This window comes from Panthera tigris, chromosome B3 (genome assembly GCF_018350195.1).
Source record: "Panthera tigris isolate Pti1 chromosome B3, P.tigris_Pti1_mat1.1, whole genome shotgun sequence".
NCBI lineage: Eukaryota > Metazoa > Chordata > Mammalia > Carnivora > Felidae > Panthera > Panthera tigris.
Window position 1 is genome coordinate 102,140,127 of NC_056665.1, and position 20,076 is coordinate 102,160,202.

At 38.9% G+C, this 20,076-nt stretch overlaps 1 protein-coding gene across 10 annotated transcripts in view; it reads left to right on the plus strand.

Moving 5' to 3' along the window:
- The window catches only part of FBXO34 (F-box protein 34), an 88,431-nt gene that overhangs the window by 45,879 nt on the left and 22,476 nt on the right, over nt 1-20,076 (plus strand). For 4 of the 10 annotated variants that reach the window (XM_042989762.1, XM_042989760.1, XM_042989763.1 and 1 more), the window contains one exon: nt 10,653-10,733. The exons of 5 other annotated variants lie outside the window; for them this stretch is intronic. The gene's annotated coding sequence lies outside the window, so the exon portion shown is untranslated. Of the gene's footprint in view, nt 1-10,652; nt 10,734-18,497; nt 18,766-20,076 lie in introns of those variants that run through there. One more of the 10 variants, XM_007083319.2, reaches the window with a different exon arrangement.

Sequence of the window (20,076 nt, forward strand, 5' to 3'; positions counted from 1 at the left end):
TTGCAACTTGTTCATATTTCCTTTCAGGAAGTTCAGACAGTTAAGGTATTCTCTTAGTTTCCCTTATTCCTGAAGATGTGCTTCCATCTGGACTGATTGCCCACTTTTTTTTATGCACAGCTCTTATCCTGGGACTTCCCTTCATCCACATCTTGAGGATGCTCCTTGCCTTTTTGTTTTGGATTTCTTGTTTTCTAGATCTCTTATTTCCCTGTTTCTTGCTTTATGCTTTTGTTTTGGCAGAAGGTATTCTGATACATTAGGTTCCTGATAATTTATGTGATTGGTTCTTTTCTTCGTTTCTGTGTTTGAAATTGCACAATAAGGTGCCTTAGTGTGAGTTTGGTTCCATTGAGTACTTGGCAAACCCTTTCAATCTGGGAACTATTTTGTTGATGACTTTCCTTTTTTTACTTTTTTACTTCATGTAAGTAATCTCTATACCCAACGTGGGGCTCGAACTCACAACCCAGAGATCAATAATCCCAAGCTCTTCCAACTGAGCCATCCAGGTACCCTGACTTTCTCCCCCTCTTAGTTTTCTCTTAAACTCTTGATGCTCTGATTTTGGACTTCCTGGACTGATCTTCCAATCTTCTTATGCTGTTCTAAGGAGTTTTTCATTTTAGCTATTGCAATTTTAATTACCAACAAGGCATGCTTTTGCTCACTTTCATTTTCTGACTCTTTTTAGTTTTATTTTGTTTTAACTTACTGTTCTTTGCGTGTTCTTTGCGTTGTTTTAACTTACTGTTCTTACTATGTTTGCAATATTTTCTCTTATGTTTCTGAATATATTCATGGTATCTTTTCCCCCAGAATTTTCTTTACCCTGCATAGTCTCTGTAAGGACTAGCTACATAATTTGCAGGGCCAAGTTCAGAGTGACAGTGTGCAGGGCCCCTTGTTAACATTTATTAGAGAATTTCAAGACAGCAACGGCAGAGCATTAAATCTAACACAGGGATCTTCTAAGTGCAGGGCACTGTGTGACTGCCTAGGTCACATGCCTGCAAAGCATGTGCTGTCTCTTCCAACTTGCTTTTTCTTTTAAATTTTTTTTTTTTTTTAACGTTTTTTATTTATTTTTGGGACAGAGACAGAGCATGAACGGGGGAGGGGCAGAGAGAGAGGGAGACACAGAATCGGAAACAGGCTCCAGGCTCCGAGCCATCAGCCCAGAGCCTGACGCGGGGCTCGAACTCACGGACCGCGAGATCGTGACCTGGCTGAAGTCGGACGCTTAACCGACTGCGCCACCCAGGCGCCCCCAACTTGCTTTTTCTGTTTCATTTCTTTGTGCTAGAGAGGTCTAGCAATTCTTGGCTATTTGCTAATATTTAATAGTGGGATCCTAGAATTCTGATTGAAAGCTCTGCATGTGCAGTAGGACTTCTACAATTGTGAGCTTCACTGTGGGAAGATCTGGCTGGACAAATTTAGTTTGAGAATTTGTCATATAATGGCAAAATATAATTTTTCCTCTTAGACTAATTGTTAATATTCTCCAGAAAAGTTTTTTCTAATCTCCCTTGCCTGGAAGTGAAGGCCTGACTGTCAGCCTTTTGGGAAAGGGTATTAATAAAGAGGGCTGGGTCGATGACTAGTGTTAGCGCATCATAGACAGTGGTTAAAATTTTCAGGAACTTTGTGAGCCGTTTGCTAAATATGACAATTATTAAAGATTATGCAAACTTAGATGTTATATTAAAAAAATCAAATCAATAAATTCTAAAAACTCACTACCCCTGAATATTTTATTACATTTTGTCATTATGGATGCTCTTGATATTATTTACATCTAATCTGTATGGTGGAAATACTATTTAATGATAGGCTACCATGCATCCCGTCTAATCTCTGTGAACAGTGATATCATTTCTTAGCTTGAAGCAGCCATGGTAAGGGTATTTATACCACAAGAATTCAGCAGATATTACAGATAATTACCCTTGTCTCCACCTCTCCTTACCCCCAACTTGTTAAACATTTATATTTACCAACACACCATGGACAGAGATCTAGTACCTATGCTAACTGAAACTGCCTTCGCTTTACTTGGTGATTCCCTGGTCTGTATAACCGTCTGTTTTAACCTTCTTTCGATTATCTTCAGCCCTTTGCAAGAGAGGGAAGGGCATTTGTCTGAACAACTGGATCTGGAATTGCATTTCAGAAAGATATTCTGGGGCCCCCTGGGTGGCTCAGTTAGTTGAGTGTTCAACTCTTGATTTTGGCCCAGGTCATGATCTCATGGTTCATAAGATGGAGCCCTGTGTTGGGCTCTGTGTGCTGGCAGTGTGGGGCTTGCTTGGGATTCTCTCTCTCCCCTCTCTCTGCCTCTCCCCTGCTTTGCTTGCACATGTGTGCTCTCCTCAAAGTAAGCTTTTAAAAAAAAAAAAAAAGTTTAGTTTTGGGGCATCTGGGTGGCTCAGTTGGTTAAGCTTCCGACTTTGGCTCAGGTCATGATTTCGTGGTTTGTGGGTTTGAGCCCCACGTTGGGCTCTGTGCTAACAGCTCAGAGTCTGGAGCCTGCGTCGGAGTCTGTATCTCATTCTCTCTCTGCCCCTCCCCCACTTGTGCTGTCTTTCTCTGTCTCCCAAATATAAATAAATGTTAAAAAACAATCTTTATTTTTAAGAGAGAGAGAGAGAGAGAGAGAGAGAATGCAAGTGGGGGGAGGGGCAGAGAGAGGGGGAGACAGGATCTGAAGCAGGCTCCAAGCTGTCAGCACAGAGCCTGACACAGGGCTCAAACCCACAAACTATGAGATCATGACCTGAGCCAAAGTCGGATGCTTAACTGAATGAGCCACCCAGGCACCCCATTTTTTTTTAAAAGAAAGATTTTCTGTTAACCCTTCCCATTTATTCTCTGCTGATACTTTTGGGGGAATGTTGTTCCCTGATGCTTACCTTAGGATTCAGTTTTCTTAAGTCTTTGAGTCCTCTACCCTTTAGCCATTTATATTTCATCTTTCCAGGTTTTGTGACTACAGTCTCCAGTTCTCTTCGTACCATTGGGTTTATGTGTTTAAAAAAAAAAAAATCTTAGTGTTTGGGGAAGGAGCAACAGATAGCTTTGTGTTTAGTCCACCATCCAGTATTATCCAGAAGTCTGGGATATAATTCTGGGAATAAATAGGTAGATAACCTTAGCAATTTAAGGGGGATCTGAATGGTCTTAGCCAACCCCTTACTGGTTTGCAAGTCATATAAATGCAGTCAGGAAATAATTCTGATTGTAGAATATTTTTCCTTTTCATAAAGTAGGTGTTGAATCATGACCTGTTGTTAGATTTTTATATGGATGTGTGGGGACGTAAGGAAACACATAATACAATTTCAGGTCACATAGTTTGGTTTGAGGTGAATTGGGATAGTACCTAATTGTCCCAGGTCTGTAGCAATTCCTGTTGTCCTTCATTGGCTGGGTCTGCTGATCTGGTCACCTCATCCACTCTGAAGCAGGCATTTATTGCTCCCTCATCTAGCGAATCTTCCAATCTTCTGACTTTGTCTCCACTCTTAATCTCTTCTTCTCAAATACATTGTCCTTTCCCCCCATTAGATTTGATGTGATTGGGTTAGGTAGACCCTCTTTTTCCTTAATTTCATACCAGGCCACCTCACAGTCCACTAAATTCTCCTTATCTATTGATGATTACCTTTTGGATAAGGTCAGAGTAGGAAGGTTCTAGGATACCTGGATGGCAGCTCAAGTAAAAGCAATTGCCTGTGATGTCTCAGAATGGGGATGTGGGCCACTCTGGCATTTAAGAAATTCCTGGATTCCTCTATTGAGGAATGCATGTATTTACATCTTTTTTTTTTTTTTTAATCATTTTGTGAGGGCATCTGGGTGGCTCAGTTGATTAAGCATCTGACTTCAGCTCAAGTCATCATCTTACGGTTTGTGGGTTCAAGCCCTGCCGCATCAGGCTCTGTGCTGACAGCTCAGAGCCTGGAGCCCGCTTCGGATTCTGTGTCTGCCTCTCTCTGTGCCCCTTCCTGGCTCACACTCTGTCAATCTCTCAAAAATAAATATTAAAAAAATAATAATAAAAATAAAAGATTTTGTGGCTCAAGATAGTGACAGCTATGGCTAAAAAGAATAAATATTTAATAAGATATAAAAGGAACAAATAAATATTTGACATTGCACATGTGAAATAGATTAGATGACCACATGAACTTTCTTGTTTGTTCACAGTTGTGAAGATGGTAATTATTTCTGTAAGATCCAGTGTACAGCAGTATCCAACTGCTAAAGTAAACATTTCTGCAAAAAGGGCTTCTGGAAACCACTGTTTATTGCTCCCTTTTCTAGTCTCTCCTTTCCTCACTGTCTTTTGTGTTTCAGTTAGAAGCTTGTATGTGCTAATGGCTTTTTCTTCTTGTTTGCTTTGTTTTTAAAAATCATTTGTAATTTCTGGTGAGCTGCTGCCTGGGAAGAAATTCTTCTCTTAGGATGGTTTGGGAGGATTAGGCCAGGTTTTTTCCATATGATTATGTGCTCAGGTCCAAAATTCAGACTCAGGAGAGTCTGGAAAGATTGTTTTTTTTTCTTTTCTGTGTTTTGAACTTTGTATTCACTTAAAAAAACTCTCATGAGTCTATTAAATCATCTTGAATCACACATTTAAAAGATCACCTTATGTGAAAACAATAGAATACTGTGAAATTGGGACTGTCGTATGATATCTAGGTCCTGTGACTGTCATCCTTAACCATACCCTTCCTCAGAAAGGGACTTGCATTTGCTTTGGTATTGCCCACATCATGCATTTACAATAGGAAATCTATACATGAGGGACCTTGTCAGCATGGTTTGGGAAGAATGATGGTAACATTATGATAGGTTTAAGGAAAGCTCACTCAGCCAGTTGGTTTTGTCAAGGTGACGGTGATTGCCTGCTGACCAGCAACCTCAGAAAAGCTCTTTTTCTCAGCCCTAGATCGTGAAGCAGAGCACTTAGCTTTAAAGTGGTGGTAAACCAGGAGCTGGTGCCACACCCCCCACATTTTGAAATGTCCTAAGCCAAATGGTAGCGTGAATTTTTTACCAAATTCATCAGCAGTTTCTTTTTTCTGCCTCTTCACTTAGGGGACACTTTTAAAAAATAAGTTTTATGGTAAGAAAGTTTAAAAAATTTTTATGTATAGTCATGGTCTTTATTAAAACTTGGTAAAACAGGCTTACTGTTGAAATAGCAGATGGCTGTGATAAAATGGGAACATGTCTGTAAAAAGAAACCAGTGCAGATTAAATCATAATTATAAATATCTTTAATATGATTCATTAAGATGTTTTTCCTTTGGCCTGTTAATATTGTGTCCTCTTTTTATTCATCTCTTGACAAAACCAAAGAATTTTAAAAAGGACAGAAAATGAGTAAGGGTGACTTTGAAGTTCTTTTAGAGATTTTTTAGGACTTGGACTTTCCAAAGTCAAAGAATCTTGAACTTGTAAGAACAAGGCTGATGTTGCGTTTTTGTTTTTTTTCTTCAGTGAGTTGCCAAAATATGTGTTATACTTACAAGGAATACCTGGTCCTTTTGTAATACAATGAATACCACAAGGATATTATTCACAGATGTCTTAAAATGGCAAAAGTTCTATATGCATCCCTCCCCTCCACCCCCGCACCACAAAGGAAGAAAGAAAGAAAAGAAAAGAAAAGAAAAGAAAAGAAAAGAAAAGAAAAGAAAAGAAAAGAAAGAAACAAACAATAGGTGTTTCCCTTATTTCCTTTGCACCATTGCCCAAAATAGGTATATGACCTTTTGGAGAGACAACTTGCAACATTTTTAACTGGTGCCAGTGGTTAGCTCAGTGCCAAGCCCCAGTAGGTGTTTAACATTTGTTGAATGGAGAAATGAATCAATAACTATTTCCAAACTGGTACCTCTCCTATCCATTCTCTATAAAGGTACTCCAGGGATCCGTCAACAATGCTAAACCATCCATTCTACTTCCCCTTTAAAAATCCTTTAGTGTCCCTCAGCTACTTAAAGTTTGTCTCTCAGTAGTGCCTGTGTGGCTTACTTGGTTGAGCATCCGATGTCTTGATGTCTACTCAGATCATGATCTCATGGTTTGTGAGTTCGAGCCCAGTGTTGGGCTCTGCTCTGACAGCGTGGAGCCTGCTTCGGATTCTCTGTCTCTCTCTTTGCCCCTCCCTACCTCAAAAATAAATAAACATTTTTTTAAGTTTCTTTTTTAAGTTTGCCTCTCAGACTTTTTTCCTTTTTAAATTGTTTTTGGTATTATAGAATTACTGTATATACTGTGGTCAGAAATTCAAACATTGAAAATATGATGCAGAAAAAAATGTCCCTGTCATCCCAAGCATAACCAGTTTTTCTGTATTTGCAAACTACACAGTCTTTTCAGTTTTGTTTCACACCAATGGTATTATACTAAAATACTGTCCCCTCTCTCCTCCATTTCCATTGGATTGCATGAAGTTTTTAATATCATGGAAATTAATCCTTTTTGTATATTGCAAATAATATTCTTCCAATCTTTTGCTTATCTTTTAACCTTATTGTGTCTTTTCCCCAAATAGATATTTAGAATTTGTATTTAGCCAGATATGTCAGTATTTTGTGTATATATGTATGTATGTATTTATAAAAAATGTTTATTTTTATTTTGAGAGAGAGAGACACACACAGTGTGAGTAGGAGAGGGGAAGAGAGAGGGGGGAGAGAGAATCCCAAGTAGGTTCCTTGTTGTCAGCACAGAGCCCAACGAGAGGCTTGATCCCATGAACCATGAGATCATGACCTGTGGAAATCAAGAGTCAGACATTCAACCAACTGAGCCACACAGGCACCTCCCCTACTAAGATTTTAAAATCATTCTCTCATATTTGACAGCATTGGATTTTACATTTTATTCAATCTGTCACTTGTAAGTTTTTATAATGAAGTAGGCATCTACCTTTTCACTCAGATACCCAGTGAGTTTATTCAAACATCCTGCTTTAATCAATTAGGGTGTTTTCTTGAACTACTTACTTGTTTCTGCTCTCTTGCCATACTGTTTTGATTACTGTAGTATTTTTGTATGTTTTGGGAACTTTATTTTTCCCACAACAAATCTTACTATTCTTTTTAAATTTAGATAAGAATTATATGTCATAAGATTTGCGTTTTAAAAGTATACAGTTCATTGGTGTTTAGTATAGTCACATAGTTGTGCAGCCATCACCTCTGATTCATTTTCATCACTCCCAAAAGAAACTCCATATCCATTAGCAGTTGCTTCCCATTTCTTTGCCCACCGAGTCCTGACCCCCCAACCCCCACCCCTAGGCCCTAGGCAACCGTTAATCTACTTTCGGTCTCTATAGGTTTGTCTGTTCCACAGATGGATCATAAAATATGTGACCTTTTGTGTCTGGATTCTTTTACTTACCATAATGTTTTCAAAGTTCATCCATGTTGTAGTACTGTTATAAGCACGCTGTGAAGGTACACACGTAAGTTGTATCTGTCTACAGTGTCAGCTCTATTCAGTCATAAAGCAGTGTTAACATAATTATAAAGCAGGTTCAGGATTCCAAACTCAGTGACATTTCACCACATGATTAACTTGGCTTCTTACACAGCAGAGCACAAGACAAGTCACACAACACACAAGATCACACAGGGGGTGGGAAATTAATGAACCAAATGAGGAGTCAGTCTGTGAGCGACCAGTTGAGATCAGGCCTAGGTCCTGTTCGGGTCAGCTCTCAGCACTTATTGCTTATTATGTTCAAGCAGTGAAGGATCTCACCTCTGTTCAGAGATCAGTTGGGCAGAGCCTTCCAGCTGCAGCTGCCTTTTTAAAGTGGTCAAAGAGGGGTCAGTGTCTAAAGAGTCTGACAGCTGCAGAAATCCCCCCCCCTCCACCCTTTAAAAGGATTTAATCATTCTTGGGCCCCTGCAGACCTCCTCTGCTTCTTGTTATCACTTCTGGGGTGTCATTAACTGGTGCTGGTCTTGATGATATCTTGTAGCTGCAGTACCCTTAACAGTGTCACTGCTTGACAAAGGCCCTTGTTTGACCTGAGTGACTCCATCTTGCTCTCTACAAGTACTTGTACCAGTACTTCATTAATCCATTGTATGTATACACCGCCATTTGTTTATACATTCATCCACTAACGGACATCTCATTTGTTTGCACCTGTTTTAAATAGTGCTGCTATAAAATTTTGTGTACAAGTATTTGAGTATCTCTTTTCAGTTCTTTGGGGGTATATATCTAGGAATAGAGTTGCTGGGTCATGTGTTAATTATTTGTTTCATGTTTTTTTTTGTTTGATTTAAGATTTTTTTTTTTTTAACATTTTATTTATTTTTGAGACAGGGAGAGATAGAGCATGAACGGGGGAGGGTCAGAGAGAGAGGGAGACACAGAATCTGAAACAGGCTCCAGGCTCTGAGCTGTCAGCACAGAGCCCGACGCGGGGCTCAAACTCACGGACCGCGAGATCATGACCTGAGCTGAAGTTGGCCGCTTAAACGACTGAGCCGCCCAGGCGCCCCTGATTTTAAATTTTGATCTTGTATCTGGTAAGTTTTTGAGCTGTGAGACCAAGTAACTTTTAATTTGATTAGTAACATGAAAGCCCATAACATGTAGCTTGCAAGCAGTGACAGATTTTTGTCTCTTCCCTTTGAATATGTTAGTGGCATGTTTGTTTGTTTTTGTAATGTGATGGCTGGCATCTTTGTTTTATTCCTGAATATAGGAGGGGAATGTTTTAAATATTTTGATATTAAGTATGCTGTTTCATATAAATTTCTGTTTCCTTTCATTAAGGTCAAGTTTTCCTAGTTTGGTAAGAATTTTTTTGAAAATCAGGAATAGGTGCTGAGTATTCTTCCTTTTTTTTTTTTTAAATGTTTGTTTATTTTGAGAGAAAAAGAGAGCATGCACAAGCAGGGGAAGGATGGAGAGAGAGGAGAGAGAGATGCGGGGCTCAAACTCCCGAACCATGAGATCATGCCCCTGGGCCAGAAGCAAGAATCGAACACTTAGCTGACTGAGCCACCTAGGTGCCCCTGAGTGTGACTTTGAAGAATTTATTGAGATATAATTTCTTTCCTTTAACTGTTAGTGTTTCAGAAGCATTGTTCTTACCCTACTTGGTTGATACCTTGTTACTTGAGTGGATTTTTCTTCCCTTCCAGACTGTTGGTTGGTCACACATACACAAAACACACTAGCAGGAGACTAATAGGAGACTAAATGCTGGTGAGAAAACTAATATATATTGTGTATGTGCGACCAATCTGAAAACCAGTCTAAGAACTCTATTTTGGAAAAGCTGTAGTGCCAGGTTCAACAATGATGCAGAGCTGTACGTGTTAGGATGTAGGTCAACATGTTTCTTTTCTTCAGTCCTCTTATTTCCTTCATTTTTTCCTGTAAACTAAACAATTTAAAATCTTGTTATTCAGAATACAGTAACACACTCCTTTAAGTGTTTATAAATATACTCCATAATTGGTTCTGCTGCTCCTCCCATCTTGTTCCTGATAAAAAACAATGCTACAGAATGCTTTGAATTTCAGCAAGTGGCAAATTACCTCTGTTCACAGGGTGTTCATCACCATAGTAACAAGGAGCCAACTCGTTCTTGAAGTGGGGCAGGATGCTGGTCCATTGCTTTTCAGAAGGACCTAAGACAATCCAGATACTTTTGTAGACTAGACACCAGGCCTGCTTAAGGTGTGTCTAAACATCCTCAGTATACACAAGTCGCAGATGAAATAGTTTATAGAAGAAGTAAAATCCCTAGTTGAGGTTCTGTCACATCACAGAGACTCCAAAACAAACCCAGATGGACTTTACTTTCTGCCTAAGAATAACCAAATAGCTTCCTATTAAAAGCTCATCAATTCATAATCCTCCCACATTGAAGACAGCTGGTAGCGAAGGTCAGGAGGACGAGGGAATTGAATGAGGCAAAGGTAAAAAGTGATTTTTAGGTTTGGCCAAATAGTGTGGGTTTGGGTCACAGGTAATCTTTGGTTTAAATAGGCATGCTTAGATTTTGAAGTGCATGGTGTTAGATCTTGCTATGAGACAAGGTTGTTTGGAATCTAAATCTCAAGAGATTTTCCTTAAATGTGTTTAAAGCTGTATTTAAAGCTAAGTCCTGGGGAGAAGGTTGGTGGAAAGAGAAAAAGAATATATTAGGATTTGTTGTCTGAAATACCTACTATGATTTTAGAGGATGTCAACAATAAAACTGAATTTTCAGGTAGCTAGTAAAATATAGAGGACTATGTAATCTTTAAAAAAATTTTAATGTTTATTTATTTTTGAGAGAGAGAGAGAGAGAGCAGGAACAGGGCAAGGGCAGAGAGAGAGAGAGAGAGAGAGAGAGAGAGAGAGAGAGAGAGAGAGAGAGACACAGAATCTGAAGTGGGCTCCAGGCTGTGAGCTGTCAGCACAGAGCCCAATGTGGGGCTTGAACCATTTAACTGTGAGATCATGAGATCATGACCTGGGCTGAAGTCAGATGCTTAATTGACTGAGCCACCCAGGTGCCCCCGCAAGTGATGCCATTTTGGGCCTGTGGTTTTCTTTTTAACAAGGGTGTGGCACAGAAAAAAAATATGATGAGCTTTTCTTTTTCCTTATAGGATTATACTGGTTGCTGAGTTTGAGAGTAGACCATATGGAGAGCAAGAATAGAATTCAAAGACTATGGGAGACTAATGCAGGTGAGAAATTGTGGTTAGAACAGAGTATTAGCAGTGGAGGTGGTGAATGGCACAAGCTGACTCTTGAACAACATGGGTTTGAACTGCTTGGGTCCACTTACATGGATTTTTTTATAGTACAGTACTGTAGATGTATTTTCCTTATGCTTTTTTTCATATTTTCTTTTCTCTAGCTTTATTGTAGGAATGCAGAATATAATGCATGTAACATACAAAGTATGTGCTAAACAACTGTTTATGTTATCAGTAAGGCTTCCAGACAGTAGTAGGCTATTAAGTTTTGGGGGAGTCAGAACTTTTAATTCGGATTTTTGACTGCATAGGGATGGGGAGGTGTCTGTGCCCCTAATCCCCGCTGTTGTTCAAGGGTCAGATGTAGTTGGATTCTGAGTATATTTTGAAGGTAGAGCCAATGGGAATTCCTGATGTGGTTTGTGAGGGAAAAAGGGGGTCAAGGATGACTCAAGGTTTTTGGCTTTGGAAATTGGAAAAATGGGTTTGTTGATTACTAAAATGGGGAAGATTTTGGGAGGGTGGTGGTGGAACGTGCACAGGGAGTCAGGATTTTGATTTTGGACATGTTGAGTTTGAGATGCTTGCTAGCTTATTAGACATCTAGGTGGAGATTTTGAATAGTCAGTGTATAAACCTGGAGTCCTGGAGACAGGTTTGGGTGGCCACTTGGTATATAGCATGTAAGTTGAATTTAGAGCCATTAGACTTGGGTGGAGCACTTAGCCAGTTCCCAGTCTAGACTATCTGAGGAGCCTGGGATGTCTCCGTGAACTCACGCATGTTGCTGCAATGTGTCTGAAAATTTCCAGGAAAACAGTACGGTTGGTGTGTATCCTTGACATGTTTTTTAAAAAAAAATTTTGCTAAAATGTTTGAGATGTGTGCTTGTGTTTTTTATATTTCTATACAGCTGGGATAAGCTGAGTGCAGTTTTGAATGTACATTCAGTGTTTCTCACAGTAGAAATCATACATAAGCAAACACAAAATTCACATTCTATTCAAGTTGTTCCCCAATATATCTGTCAATCCCATATAGCAGAATTGATTGTACTTAATTAAAAGTTCCTGGAGGTGGGGATGGGAGATTGAGGGGGTGGGGATAAGAATCTGCCATGAAAACTAGAGAATCATTGCTTGGAGGCCCAGGAAGGGGCTGAGGGAGATTTGAGAAAATGTCTTTGAAAAGCAGTTTATTTTGGGGGCTCCTGGGTGGCTCAGTCATTTGCACATCTGACTCTTTGGGTTTCAGCTTAGGTGTTGATTATAGGTCATGGGATTGAGCCCCACAAGAGAGGGAGAGAGAAAGAGAGAGTGCATGCATGAGTGAGGGAGAGGGGCAGAAGAGAGGGGGAGGAGAGAATCCCAAGCATGCTCCATGCCCAGGGCGGAGCCCAACTTGGGGTTCATCCCACCCTGATCCCATGCTGTGGGATCATAACCCAAGCCAAAATCAAGAGTTGGATGCTTAACAGACTGAGCCACCCAGGCGCCCCAGATTCTTCTCTTTGAAGGGAGTATACTATTCAGCTTTGAGATACGGAGACTCAGAAAATTAGGAAGAGCTGGGTAGTAACAGATGCAGTGAGACATCCTCAGAAGGAACTTTGTGGTTTAGTAAGTGAGCAGCTAGAGAGATTAGAACAGTTAAGGGAATTAGCTGAAGATCAGAAGAGTATGAATACCTAGGAAGTTAAAATCCATTTGGTTATATCAGCTGAAGAAAGTAACTAAAGTTGATTAGGCTTTAAGGAGGAGCTTAAAAAATTTTTAAGCCATGTTTGTTGTGCCTTTAGGAAAGTGTAGGTAAGGGTGCTGAATCTTCTTGTATTGAGCAAGTTCTTTGGTTCTTAAGGGGATTATAATCAGTTGTGGGTCAAAAACTGTAAGATTCATCATAGCTTGGTTGAATTCTTTCTTAGGTTATTCTTCTTTCTTTGCTTTTTTTCATGTGTAACCCAAACCTTCTGGTTTAATAATGTTGATACCAGGAGAGGAAACAATATGAATGGAGAACTTAGGTATTCCAGTTTCTGAAATTGGAATTTTGATCTTCATTATGACTTAATAAATTTACGTGAATTTTTAGTATAAGCTAGCCTTTGGAACCCTGTCAGCTTAAGAATTGAATGATAAAAGTGTGTTTTCTGGTCCTCCATCAATGTATGAACACATGGGTAGGTGGTCATCTCGTGATTCTTTGATTCTCAGACTTTGTATTTCCCACAATAAGGAAGTTCTGTTCAAGAAACCAAATAAACATTACACTTTCTTTGTTTTTGTTTTGTTTTGAGCATGAAATAACAGGATTGGGTGATTTTTTTTTTTTAATTAAAAATTTTTAAGTTTATTTTGAGAGTGAGTGAGAGGCGGAAGGGCAGAGAGAGAAGGAGAGAATCCCAAGCAGGCTCTGTGCTGTCAGCACAGAGCCTGATTGTACAGCACAGAGCCCTGTGCGGGGCTCGAACCCATGAATCATGAGATCATGACCTGAGCTAAAACCAAGAACCAGACAATTAACCGATTGAGCCACCCAGACGCCCAGGAAGTTGGATGATCTTAAAGGATTTTTCTTGATACTTTTGAATCATTCTCTTTCTAAAATTTTAACTTTGTTAAAATTTATTATTATTGTTATGATTATGATTTTCTAGTAATCTCTGTACCCAGTGTGGGGCTCGAACTCACAACCCCGAGATCAAAAGTTGCATGCTCTTCTGACTGAGCCAGCCAGGCAGCCCCTAAAATTTTAACTTTCTACTCAATATTATTTTGGAGAGTCAATGAATTTTGTTTCTGGATTTGTGGGATGTGGATAGAAATGTGATAGTGGGATAGAATTAAAACTTTTTTTTAATAGAAGAAAGAAGAATAACCTAAGAAAGAATTCATCCAAGCTGTGATGAATCTTGATGTACAGTTTTTGACCCACAACTGATTATAATCCCCTTAAGAACCAAAGAACTTGCTCAATACAAGAAGATTCAGCACCCTTACCTACACTTTCCTAAAGGCACAACAAACATGGCTTAAAAATTTTTTAAGCTCCTCCTTAAAGCCTAATCAACTTTAGTTACTTTCTTCAGCTGATATAACCAAATGGATTTTAACTTCCTAGGTATTCATACTCTTCTGATCTTCAGCTAATTCCTTGTGCAACTTTTTTTTTAAGGGGTCTTTGGGAATTAGAGTACTTGTTTAAGACCAAAAAGAAAACTTCACAATAATTTGTTTTTTTCTGATAAAATTTGCCTCTTGAGCCTTCCCATTGCCTATTTTTCTAGGTTCTTGCTAGGAAAAATGTTAATTTCAGTACTGCTTTTCTTTACCTTATGGCTGGCCTTTGTTTTCATGTTAAGTTCAAAGATCGTGTTTTTCCTGTTGGATTTGCCTGTTTTTTGTTCCTCTTCTGATGTTTCTCTTTTCCCCTTGCCATCTTCCCAAATGAGAACCTGTAGAAGGCATTTATCTGTAGTTTTGATTTGTGTGTTTCCTGTAATCGTGCAAGCAACTTACAGCTGAGTTGCCTCGGACAGCCATGACATCACTTTTCTCTTTATATCAAATTTAGTTTTAGTGATAAAAACTTAGGAAATACTATACACTTATGCTAACAGTGAGTGACCTAAATAATAATCTCTTGATTTTTATATTTCCTTTCCCTTATATTGTCTTAAACTCACTTTTAGGGCTTTTTGTATGTGTTTCCATAAATCTTCTAAAATTTGCTTCAAATCTAGGGTATTTCAGGAATGGTTTGTGCACAAAGCAGGATCAGATTCATTTCCTAAAAGACTTTGCTTTATGTGACATTGTGTTTCAATTATCCTGATGTTCGTATTCCATTTCTAGATTTGTCATAGAAAAGGGCACTCAAATTCTTTCTAATGAGTTTTATTTACTAAAAAAAATTGTTTCATGATATGGTTGACTGTAAAATAGCTTTCCAAAATCTTATGCTTTAGATATATTTTTTATATATGATATATATGCTCCATACTTCCTTTTCTTTCCATAAAGACCTTTCATGTACCATATGCTTTATTAGTCTGCTTCCCAGCTAGAATGTATATCTGATGAAGACGAATACTTTTATATTTAACTCACTGCTGTATCACTAATCTTTGGAAGAGTGCCTGGTACATAGTAGATGCTTAGTAAATACTGAGTGAAGAAAAGATCTAGTTGGTACCTTCGCTCACAAACTGTGAGATTTGAATAGGAGTAATGATTGCTTGAATGTTCAAATTAGAGGCTGGAAATTATTTTATACTTGTGAAACGGAAGAAAATTCCCAAAGGTAGGAAAGGCCTGGTCTTTTTAGGCCCCCCCACAGGATAGTTGCAATTTATTGTTTTTTAATTTTTTTAATTAGGACTCTATACCCAACATGAAGCTTGACCTCACATCCTGAGAACAAGAGTCTCATATTCTAAGGAATGAGCCAGCCAGGTGTCCCAGTAGTTGCAATTTGAGTGTAATGCTAGTGTTGCAGATTTAGATGAGAGTGGGTCCAAAAATCTCTACCATCTGTGTAGTTTTAATCAAATCTCTGTGGTATGCACTTATATTATAAATATATTAATAGTTTTTCCTGTGCTGCTCTCATCTTCTCTCGCACTAAATAATTTCTGGTCTGGAGTATTATTTTGTAAATTTGAGTAACATGTGAATCATCCAAAGGAAGAAATTCATTAAGACCCTTTTTTTTAAACTTTTTTTTTTTTTAACGTTTATTTATTTTTGAGACAGAGAGAGACAGAGCATGAATGGGGGAGGGTCAGAGAGAGGGAGACACAGAATCCAAAACAGGCTCCAGGCTCTGAGCTGTCCGCACAGAGCCTGACGCGGGGCTCAAACTCACGGACTGTGAGATCATGACCTGAGCCGAAGTCGGCCGCTTAACCGACTGAGCCACCCAGGCGCCCCAAGACCCTTTAATATATATAGAACTAAAACATTTTTACGTTGCATTGTTATGTAGTTAAATATGTATGAACAAAACTAGTAAACCCTGTATGCTTCTAGTTCTTATACAACTATAAACTATTTAATATACTTTATACTTTATTAATATACTTTAATATGCTATTTAGTTTCATATTATTTTGATACTATTTTGAATAAAGTTTGAAAAACTAAATTGATGCTTACAGTATAAGTGCTGCCATTCACTCTGCAAATTCTGTTGTGTTTGTCACATTAAAAAAAAAATTTTTTTTTTAATGTTTATTTATTTTTGAGAGAGACAGAGACAGAATGCGAGTGGGTTGGGGCAGACAGAGAGGGAGACACAGAATCCGAAGCAGGCTCCAGGCTCTGAGCTGTCAGCACAGAGCCTGATGCGGGGCTGGAACTCACAAGCTGTGGGATCATGACTTGAACTAAAGTTAGATGCTCAATCAACTGAGCCCCCCAGGCGCCCCGTGTTTGTCACATTTTAAAGATACTGTGATAACTCATCTTCTCTACTTTTTTACATTTGAGCTGCTGCTGAAACCTTTGTTCATTGTTTAGCTTTCATTTTTCCTTCATTAAATCAGGGTTTCAGGCACCTTGGAGCATGTCTGTAGGTGTTCAATAATTATTTTCCACATGAATTCAGGAACTGAAGAACTTCCTATTTGATTATCCTTGGGTATTTAATATTTTTCTCACTTATACATCCCACTCAGAGTAGAAATAAGAATTATAGTAAATGTTATTCTCCTTGAGGGCGTTGTTATATGAAACACTGAATGACTGATATAAAGGATCTGCCTCTGCATGAAATTAGGTCTAGCACTGTCACCTGTCTGTAAGATCCCAGGTAATGCAGGTTAGCTTCTGGTTTGCTTTTGGGTAATGTTTGGTTCTTTGCTAATCACTGTAGAAGGCTTCTTGGATACAAAGCTCTTTCTCAGATTGTCTTTTACTATGCTTTCTAAAAGTTGGAAATGTTTAATACATGATGGGACTAAGTGTCAGTTCCTGAAGTAACATATATTGTAAAGTGTTTTCATAAGGAGAACTTGGTGTACCTCTTTGTTTGAATCTTATTTTAAGAGAGAGAGAGAGAGAGAGAGAGAGAGAAGGGCTGAGGGAGAGAAAGAGAGAGAACTTCAAGCAGGCTCCATGCCCAGTGTGGAGCCTAAGGCAGGCCATGAGATCATGACCTGAGCCCAAACCAGTAGTCAGATCCTTAACCAGCTGAGCCACCCAGGTGCCCCTTAATCTTTTATAACTTAAAATGTAGTGTTTTGAGCTTGTAGTGTATCAGAAAATGTTGACCTTTGAAGTTATGGCTACATCCCTACTTGATCTTGAGCAGGTTTCAGTTTTTGAGCTTTTATCTCCTTTCAGCACAATGGTTGCAGACTTCAATACAAAAACATTAAGGTTATATATAGGTTTGTGGTGACATGAGCATGGGGGAATAGGCATATGGAGACTGGAGAGGAAAGAAAGAAGGAGCAGCTGATACCTTTGTACCTAACCAAGATGCAAATGATCTGAGGAACAGAAAGAGGGCAGATGAGATGTTTGCAAAAGTGCTTTGTAGATACAAAACATTTCTTACAGCTCAGGTGCTGGTATGTTTAGGGAAGATACTTGTTTTATTTTTCCAGTGGCTACAATTTATTAGCTTATAAGACCACCTTTCCTAGGGAGTAGGATCCTGCTTAGAGGCTGACAAGAGTTAGACCCACAAGTCACAAATTCCAGCAGTTTGTGAATTATGATTGGTTACTTTATTGTACTAATGGTCTGTTTCTATAAGATTGGCAGTATGAGAGGAATAGGCTTATTGGTAGAAATTTGGGGGTGATGTAGTTTTGTATCATTTCTTAACTCTTAGTGTGTTTGGCTTTGCTGTTTGGTATGTACAGTTTTGCCACCTATTAACCCAGCAGTGAAATCTGATCTTGGTATCAGGTTCTCCTTTGTGGTTTGGTTTATTAAATTGAAGTACCTTAGGGTTCTGGGTGTGAACTCTGCATCTTTGTAATTGATTTAGAAAGAACCAGGGAAGTTAAGATTTTCTATTAAAGTAATTAATAAAGCATTGTGGCTTTGAAATAAATGTATATAACTGTTACACCAAAATGACCAAAACATGATAATAGGACCCAGTTTGTGTTTTTATTGCCCTTAAAGATGAAAGTATTTTTAAACTTCTTGGTGCCCTTTTCCTTTCTAGTTTGGGTGTGTAGGAGTCTGTTTATCAGAAATATTTTAGCACTGATGTTGGTTTGGCATTAAAAAAAAATCTATGTAAACATGACCCTGGACAGCTGTGTTTAATATAGTAAAGAGCCATGGGGAGACTTTACAGTATTTCTTGTTGGGACTTCATGTCTGTATATTTTAGTATTTAAAGGATGTGGTTTGGGGCTTTGAAAATGAGAAGGATGTTGCCTAACTCATAGCTGAATGTCTGCTTATCTAGATTGTTCTGTCGTGGAGGTTATTAGCAACATGAAAGTTGTTTTTACTCTACTTAAACTGACAGTATTAAGTTGGAAAACTTTTGTGGAAGTATTTGTTTGCACATGGCTGGTGAGTAGGATTTTCTTTAAAATCCGGCATTGCATAGAAATTTTTAGGTAAGTAGGGTGCTGGAAAAAAGTGGCTACTCAAGCCAAACTGTGTTTTGTTTTGCAGAAAAGTAATGAAGATTAAAAGTGACCATGACCTGGAGAGCATCTCCACTTCTTCCACCTCCCATCACTGAGCTAGCAGTGCACTAGGTCAGGAAGTGGTGGGTGGAGTTGTTTAGTTGTATCAACTTCCTGGTCTGCCCAAGTATCGATTAGTCAGGCACTCCCATGTTCCATTTAAAAGATGGTTGCTGATCTTTTAAAAGAAAGATTTCCATTACATCCTTAGGTTTGACATTGATTCACTCTAATGAACACTTGCCAGGTGCAAGGAAGGCCCTGTGCTACATGCTCTGTGAGAGCTACAGAAAGGAGTATGATTACTTATAACTTTCAGTTTACAGTATAGTAGGGGAGAGGAAGACAAGATAGACCAAGGTAAGTGTCCCATGGGAGGCATATAGTAGCTATTCCTTAATACTGCTGGGTGAGGGTGGGGCAGTGGATGAGACCCGGGCAGGAGGGGTCCAGCTGGGTAAGCAGCTTCTGTAGTTGTACAATGTACTACAGTAGTAGTACAGTGAGTAAATGATAAAGATGGTAACAGGTAGGGAAGAAAGGTTAAACAGTCCCTGTGACGGTAAAAGGAAAGTATACAAGGAAGAACTAAGACAGGAGCTGTTAATCAGAAGCCTTGAGATTTCCCCTGAATTCTGTGCAGAATAGTTTGTGTGCATGCCCTGGCCTTTTTTCTTGGGCAGAGGACTTAGACTTTTCCTCAGATTCTGAAGTGTCCGCAGTTCAAGAAAGATTGAGAACCATTGTGTTAAGTTATCAACTTTCGATGACAGAGGATATTGAGACTTTATAAGGAAGTCATGGGGTAAAACAGTTTTTCCTTGTGGGAGGTATTGGGGGGATTTGGGTACTGAGTTTATGAAGTTGTCTCTGGAGCAGGGCAGTGATTGCCTTGTCAAACTGGTTTTCCCACCCAGCAAGTCCGGTGGGTCCATTAGTAGATTGCGTGACAATGAAGAGTAGGTATTTTGAGTCAAAGTAGTTTATTAAGTATTATTTCCCCCTTTATTTGGAGGCCAGATTGATGAAGGTTTGAGAGACTGGGATGCTATTGCAGAATAGTTCCCGGCGTTTACTTTTCGTGGAGCTCTTTTTTTTTTTTTTAATTAATTTTTTAAATTTATTGTTTTTTAAATTTACATCCAAATTAATTAGCATATAGTGCAACAATGATTTCAGGAGTAGATTCCTTAGTGCTCCTTATCCATTTAGCCCATCCCCCCCTCCCACACCTCCTCCAGTAACCTTCTGTTTGTTCTCCATATTTATGAGTCTCTTATGTTTTGTCCCCCTCCCTGTTTTTATATTATTTTTGTTTCCCTTCCCTTATGTTCATCTGTTTTGCCTCTTAAAGCCCTCATATGAGTGAAGTCATATGATTTTTGTCTTTCTCTAATTTCACTCAGCATAATACCCTCCAGTTCCACCTACGTAGTTGCAAATGGCAAGATTTCATTCTTTTTGATTGCCGAGTAATACTCCATTGTATATATATACCATATCATCTTTATCCATTCATCCATCGATGGACATTTGGGCTCTTTCCATACTTTGGCTATTGCAGATAGTGCTGCTATAAACACAGGGGTGCATGTGTCCCTTTGAAACAGTACACCTGTATCCCTTGGATAAATACCTAGTAGTGCAAATGCTGGGTCGGAGGGTAGTTCT